At 44.9% G+C, this 8,100-nt stretch overlaps 1 protein-coding gene across 1 annotated transcript in view; it reads right to left on the bottom strand.

Annotated features, from left to right (window-relative positions):
* LOC141060146 (uncharacterized) overlaps positions 1 to 8,100 on the bottom strand; it is a 233,730-nt gene that overhangs the window by 210,451 nt on the left and 15,179 nt on the right.

Here is an 8,100-nt window from a genome sequence, read left to right as displayed (position 1 = left end):
ATGGATGGGATGATAGACGTGTGAATGGATGGTCACCACATTATGCACCATTATATATGAGGGGCTACATGGATCTTGCAGTGAACTGGTATATTAACAATGTATTAGGAAGTATGGACTTTTTTTTTCAGTGACATGTAGAAAGTACACAGCCTGTTGAGAAGAATTAAACCTTCTTGTAATATGCAAAAATAAATATCAATCTCTTTACAGAATGGTATCCGTTGATACAGTTACACAGAAACTAATAGAGATGAGAAAATTCATTCTGCGCTAGTTAAGTTTGACATTTCTGACTACCAATGATTCTCGAATTGATTTGGACGACTTTCCTAAAGTGGCCGCTGCCACGTTACAGAATAAGACAGAAAACAAGGATCTCAAGACCTTGGACACAGCCCGAAAATTTTTCCCATAATGCATGTCATTTACCCCACCCTATAATAAAGCCAGTCATGAGGGACTATAAAGCAGAGGTCATTGACGACTCATAGCCACTATAAAAGTTCAAGCACGGAATGATGCTGACATTTTGTGAGGAATGTGGAAAGGAGAGAACCTCAGATATCAGTCAGAGAATATAGTACACAGAATACAGTGTATGAGCAGAGAGATAGGAGTAATAGGCATAATAGAAGAGAGAGAAGAAGGGACATCGATGAACGAATGATGAGAAGCTTTTCTGTGTACCGATAGTAAATCTCCTACTGAATGCCTTTCTACACATGTTAGTACTATACACCTCCAAGGACACACACATGTACCCACCCACCAACATAGGATTTGTCTAGAGGCTATGTCCCCCAGGCGGGAAATAGTACAATTTGCGGCACAGTGGCTCAGTGGTTAGCGCTGCAGCCTTGCAGCACTCGGGTCCTGGGTTCAAATCCCACCAAGGACAACATCTGCAAGGAGTTTGTATGTTCTCTCTGTGTTTGCGTGGGTTTCCTCCCACATTCTGAAGACATACTGATAGGGAATGTAGATTGTGAGCCCCATCGGGGACAGAGCCGATAATGTCTGTAAAGCGCTGTGGAATTAAGGGCGCTATATAAATGAGTAAAATAAATTAATGAATTAAAAAGTTTGAATAGGGATTGGTTGTAAAAGTAATGTAAGACAATGAAGAGGTGAGAAAAATAAGAATAATACAAGGTAAAAATATATATCAAAGTCAGAATATTGTTGGCCCAATGCTGAGGCCCTAACGTCCTGTCATGTATCATGTAAAGGGAGACTATTCTCTAGTAAGGCCCCTCGAATGGAGTGTATCCAACCTATGGACCACTGTATTTTTTGGTGTTTCAGGATAGCGATTCTGTTCCTGCTCCCCATAATTGTAGTCTGGATGGACCTGGAAGAGGGACTAATGTCATCGTGAACTAGTGTATCACAGAGAATTCTTTTTCGTCTACATGACATCAATGGGGGTTCCTTGAACACACGAGGATGATCTTCTTGTACTTGTGCCAATTTTTTTTTAATGGTTTTATGCATGCTGTGACTACCTGAAGAGTCGCACATACTGCTCTACAAGGATCTGCTTCTCTGGTGATGTCAATAGGTTGTCTCTCCACAGATGGGAAATCCTGTTCAGATGATGGTGTATACAGTAGTACATGGGTCTCAACCTGCATTCCTCGAGGGTCGCAAACCATGCGTGTTTTCAGGATTTCCTTAGCATTGCACAAGGTGCTGGAATCATTATCTGTGCAGGTGATGAAATGATCACCTGTGCAATACCAGGAAATCCTGAAACCATGATCTGTTTGCGGCCCTTGAGGAATGCAGTTTGAGACCTCTGGTATAGGATATTTTAAGGATATGTTTTGTAACAGAATTTCTGGGTCAATTTGTCCAGTCTGGTTTGACAGGTGCACTCATCAGACGCTATTCAGACTCTCATACGCAGTGAGATGGCGAGTGATTTGATCAAGCCTGGTGGATGACAGCTGACATATCTCAGTAGGCTTTCTCATTTTAAGTGGGTTTCAAGTAAAAGTCAAATGTGAGACGGTCATTGATTACCTTTACCCATACATCAAGGAAACGGATGTTCTGTCAGACTTGAGAGAACTTAATGAAAGGAAGTCAAGAATTACGCTGAGAATTGAGGTCCTTTAATTCATTGATTGTCCTCTGCCAGGTGATATAAACATCAATATAAGGTTGATAATTCGTGGGAGGGAGAAGGGGGAGGTTTGGAAGCGTACCACGTTGTAAGATGCTGGATCAATGTTTCAACTGGAGTTCATCCAGAGGGGCCGCATCGACTGGTGATCACAGGGAGATGGTAAGGAAAAAGGAAGGTCATCGGCACATCCATCCCGGATATATAAAATTCATCTTTATTGGAAAATAGATTAAAATATACTAACATGAAACCTCAAGGTACCCAACGCGTTTCTGTTGTATGAAAAACACAATGGGTTGAGAAATGCCTGGGATAAGGGTGCGGTGCACGGAGGCTTCAGACTGGTTTCCAGAGCAAGTGAACCATGAAAAAAAGGGGAAAATCCAGCAACTGCAAAATTCATGAAAACATCACAAGTTACGTTTTAATGAATTTTGCGGTTGTTGGATTTTCCCCTTTATTTTTCCATGGTATGAAAAACATCCTTATTCATAGGACACGATATTTGGATAAACAAATTAACTCTCAAAAATGTCATAAAAATAACAGCAAAAAATTTTCAGGATTTTAACCCATTGCGGTGCCTGACATTTGTTGATAATACTAAGACCCAGAATGAAAACAATTATTAGAATTTTTTTTTTCAATCTAAAAGTTTGATAAATGTCATCTGGTCTGGATTGTTTCCTTTAAGCCTGCTTAAGTGCACCAATGCCTCTACCCTGCGCCAGTCATTGCACTAGTTACCCATCCGCTACAGAATCCAATATAAACTTATCACTCTCGCCAACAAAGCACACCACAGTTCTGGACTACCCGACATCTCCCCCATCTCTGTTTATCACCCTACCCATGCCCTCAGTTCCACTAATGACCTAAGATAAAACAACCTCAATAATCCGAACCTTCCACTTCCGTCTCCAAGACTTCTCACGTGCTGCGCCAATTCTTTAGATGCACTACCCACGATAATTCGATCAATTCCCAATACCTACATCTTTAAGTGGGTCTGTAACAACCCTGCTGGCATCACTGCATGGCCTCCCATCCCCCGCACACCAACTTACTTTCTGCTTCAAGCCATGCTGTGAATTCTGTCTGTTGCCAGCTCTGTGCCTCTGCTCTCCATGTTTCCTGACTGTGTGTATAGGGGGGCGGCGCCTGAACTCTCTGGTTCTTATGCAGTCAGGGTGCACCTGTGTAGTCTATCCCTTACCAATCACCTGGAGCCCTTGACTATTTAGTTTCGCCACTCCCACTGAAACATGGCCTGTGCAATGTCTTTACTCAGTTAGTATCTAGCTGCTGAGGAAGCCAGGCCCTGTTCTGTGTATCTCCTTCTTTGTAGGAATACTCTTTGTCTCGCTTTGTACCTTGTCCGCCTGCCAGGAGGCAGAATATCCTAGCCCTTGAGTCTTGTTCCCAGTGTCTTGTCTGTTCTCTGTCCGCCTGCCAGGAGGCAGAATATCCTGGTCCTTGTGTCTTTGTCCCTGTGTCTCTATCTGAACTCAGTCTTACCTCTGTCTGTCAGTCTCCTTGTTTGTGGTTCCTTCTCTGCTGTGTCTTTCCTTGTGTCCTCCCTTATGTGCATCTGCACCCTCGCAGCTTTGTCTGTGCATCTGCACCCTCGCAGCTTTGTCTGTGCATCTGCACCCTCGCAGCTTTGTCTGTGCATCTGCACCCTCGCAGCTTTGTCTGTGCATCTGCACCGTCGCAGCTTTATCTGTGCATCTGCACCCTCGCAGCTTTATCTGTGCATCTGCTCCCTAGCCGCTCTGTCTGCACGGCTCCCTAGCCGCTTTGTCTGCACGGCTCCCTAGCCGCTCTGTCTGCACGGCTCCCTAGCCGCTCTGTCTGCACGGCTTCCTAGCCGCTCTGTCTGCGCGGCTTCCTAGCCGCTCTGTCTGCGCGGCTTCCTAGCCGCTCTGTCTGCATGGCTCCCTAGCCGCTCTGCCTGCCCGGCTCCCTTGGAGCCCAGCCTACTCCGCACCCCTGCGGCTCTGCCTACACCGCACTCCTGCGGCTCCGCCTACCTGCACCTCTTGTGTGAACAGGTCCAAACCTGTTCTCTCATACACCACTCCCTCCTGCCTACACCTGCTGTGAGAACAGGTCCCTACCTGCCCCTTCTCTTACCACGCCAGTTTGTCCTGTGTCTCCAAGCCGTGCCCGCCTGTCCTGTGTCTCCAAGCCGTGCCCGCCTGTCCTGTGTCTCCAAGACGTGCCCGCCTGTCCTGTGTCTCCAAGCCGTGCCTGCCTGTCCTGTGTCTCCAAGCCGTGCCCGCCTGTCCTGTGTCTCCAAGCCGTGCTCGCCTGTCCGGTGTCTCCAAGCCGTGCCCGCCTGTCCTGTGTCTCCAAGCCGTGCCTGCCTGTCCTGTGTCTCCAAGCCGTGCCTGCCTGTCCTGTGTCTCCAAGCCGTGCCCGCCTGTCCTGTGTCTCCAAGCCGTGCCGGCTTGCCCTGTGTCTCAGCCTGCTTGTCACTCGCACCTGTCCAGGTGTCCTGTTCCCGAGTGGGATCAGCAGCCATAGCCAGACACCACCCTGGAGTGGCACCCGGCACCTACCTGCCGCACAAGCCTGACCTCACCATCAGAGGCTCCAGTGAAGACCAAGGTAGCTGCCATAGTTACGCCCCTTCCAGGGTAGCCTGGTTTGTGGCACAGTGGGGCCACAACCCCCCGGCTCGTGCCATTCAGTCAAGGCGCGAGCGTGACAGGGTCCTATATACATACTTCTTTATACTGGCCTATCACCTCACTTCACTAATGTAACGATTTCAGTTTTGCCCTTGTAACATTTTCTCCCAAATCTGGTCCGTGGTTGCATCTGTTTACACATCTTCCATGCACTTAATAGCACTTTGTATCTGTACTTATACAGATACTGGCTGCTGACCGGTTCGTGCAGCGTTATGTGGATACCCTGTTTATTATATTGATGGCCGGGTCATACAATACCAGCAATACCAGCACTTGTTACAAACCACCTTTCGTGTCTCCTCCATTTCTTCATAGATTGCAGCTTGCGAGCAGCAGGACCCTCACTCCTCTTGGTATCTGGTGAATTATGTGATACTGTGTAATGTCTTTATTGTCTGTACAAGTCCCCTCTGTAATGTAAAGTGCTTCGGAATATGTTGGCGCTATAGAAATAACAATTATTATCCCTACGTCAGTAGAAATTTTAGGATACAGGCAGGTTTGATAATAAAACCGATGGAATCCCTCAAATAGAAGGGAACCCTCTCAGCATAGGGATGTAACAGAGTCTCCAAAACATTCACTAGTGATTGGAATAACAAATTAGTTTTAAATACTGTAGGTCGACTGAGAGGAACTTTAGGCGCATGCAGAGCCCTGGGAAATTAGGGTTCCTGCAGTCAGCTGTTTCTAGGAATCGATCCCAGCGTCTAGGGCCTCACTCATGAGGCTGTTGAGTTCTGTCATCAGGGTCATCAGGGCCCTAGCATGGTCAGTTGGGACTGGCTTGTAGACATTGTCTTTCAGTTAGTTCAAAGTTTCATTGTTATAATCTTTGCTAATCTTCTAATTGATTCCCGAGCCTTTGTAGTTACCAGAGAGTGTAGAGAGAGATCGCAGTGCTTCAGATTCTGCTTTTGACAGATTCTTACAGGGTTTTTATCTGGTTTGGGTGTACCTCAAACCACAGTGAGATCCTGTCTCGCTAATTGTGCAAAAGTTTGGATAAAAGAGTATTTCTTGGAGGAAACAAACATACTCACCGGTCTGTAGTATGCAATTTGGGAACTGAAGGTAAAGTCATCACAAATCAAGGAGTCACTGATCCTGTCTGGTTTCACTTCCTCCAGTAGTGTCTGGAGTCTTAATCTTCTGAAGAATTTCTCTCTATATCTTGTTCTAATTTAAATGAATCAGACTGAGATGTTGGGTGAAAAGAGAGTCCATTATGAAGGAGGGAGATGTCAGCATTTGGTCAGAGATGTTAGTCACCAGATTCTATAATGTTGGTCTTGTGTCTGGGACCTGATCATTACGTGTCAGGCTGTGTTGCCGTCTAGTCCGTTTCCTACCTCTCCTTGAATGTTTCCCCTTGCTCCTCCTATTCTGCAGGATGCTACATTGACCGCCCGCGATAAGAATGGCCATAGGACTCGATGGATACTGAGTAATGAGAATGTTCAGGGTGAGGAGAATGGTTGACTATATCAGGAGAAAAATGGTTGGATTTGTGTAAACCCCGGCAAACACAATTAAACCCATAGTCAATACAGTCTTTCTGAAATTTTGAACGTTTCCTACCTTCAAGAGTTTTCCTAAAAGACATAAAAAAAACTGGTTAAAGTCTCTTGCAAGATTAAGTTGGTCTGTAGTTAATGTTGGGAACAGATTCTCCACCAATTTTCTTGATATTTTTCCTTGTCTGCACTAATTCATCCTGTGTTGTTTTTCCAAGACAACAAGAATAATGTCAAAGGAAGTATTTACTTAGAATCTTCTCTAATTTATTGCAGAATATCAGAAAAAGAGAGTAGGCTTCAGGTAAGACTGGAGACCCCCTGGAAATGTGATTTGTGTGATGATATTTTGCCAATGTAATGGCATGAAGATCAAATGAGATTTTCATCCTCCTAATTTTCTCCAATGTCTTAACATTATTATCTTGAGATGAAAATGTTATTATTTTACAAGTTCGACAATTTAACTTAAAAAAAGTATTGTCCTAAAGGCAAGATTTGTCTCAATTGCCTACATTTTATTCATGTTCTTTTTATGTCTTCAGCAAACAACGGCAGAGACTTTGCCTCCACACAGATTATATGACTGCCCAATTGTTCCTCCTCGAGGCAGGATGTGCACATTAATGTCTCTATATATTAAAGAAAACCTGGAAAGGTGATTTATCTGCACCCTCTTGGCTCCTGCTTGAGCTGGATTCTTCTCTGTTCAGTAAAAGGTTTGATCACTGCGACCCGGCATCGATTTCCAAAGGTTAAGTAAAGTCACAGTCAAAAACAAGTATCTGTTTCCTCAGGTTTCCAAACTTTTTGACAGGATATAAGAGGCAATGTTTTAAGCATAGGACTTGATTTGCATCGGTGAGAGCAAAGAATGGAAGAAGGCTTTCAACACTCATTATAGCATTGTGTAATTCTCAGTAAAGGATTGACTTAGGGTAGGTATCTCCACTGGGTAGTACCTGCGAGACAGTTTCCTTCATTCTGCAAGAGAGCTCATTTGAATGCTCATTATGGACATTTTGAGTATCTAGTAATCCCCTCTGGTCAAAGTATTATCTCAACTGTCATCCAGGCATTTGCCAATTACATTTTTTTGTGACCTCTCCTCTATTTGTGTAGTGTTTTATCTTGACAACATTCTACTGATTCATGTTCCATTTGGAAACGTCCATTTTTGCTCTACAACAGCTTAGAGAATACTACTTTCATGGTAAGTTGAAGAACTCTCTCTTTGAAAACACTCAGCTGCCCTTTCTACGATATGAGCCGGGGTTCGTCTGAGCTAGACCACAAGGAACCAACCAAAGATGCAAGCAAACCTTTATTCACACTCAAGCCAACGCCTTTCATGACCTCCTGGCCACTTCATCAGGGCAGCCCTGATGAAGCGGCCAGGAGGCCATGAAACACTTTGGCTTGAGTGTGAATAAAGGTTTGCTTGCAACTTTGGTTGGTTCCTTGTGGGCTAGCGCGGATGAACCCCGGCTCTTCTCTTCTCTACTGTTTTATCTGCATCCTGGGATCTGCAGCGGCCAAAACTTCCTTAGGTGGTTGTGACCCTTCACAACCACATCAGGTGAGTGGATTACCTTTGTTAAACACGCTGGTGTCCCTCATTTACCGCCTTAGTGCGCTCCCCCTCTCTTTATTTTTTGCTTTCTACAATATATGATCTCCAACCAGGGTCCATACAGATGAACTCCGAGAAACTCTCCAATGTACTAAAGTGGGGACGTTCTCAAAAGCA

Source organism: Dendrobates tinctorius, unplaced genomic scaffold (genome assembly GCF_039654945.1).
Source record: "Dendrobates tinctorius isolate UK_male_01 unplaced genomic scaffold, ASM3965494v1 ptg000232l, whole genome shotgun sequence".
Taxonomy (NCBI): domain Eukaryota; kingdom Metazoa; phylum Chordata; class Amphibia; order Anura; family Dendrobatidae; genus Dendrobates; species Dendrobates tinctorius.
The sequence above is the reverse complement of the archived record's forward strand: the minus strand, read 5'-3'. Positions and strand labels throughout refer to the sequence as shown.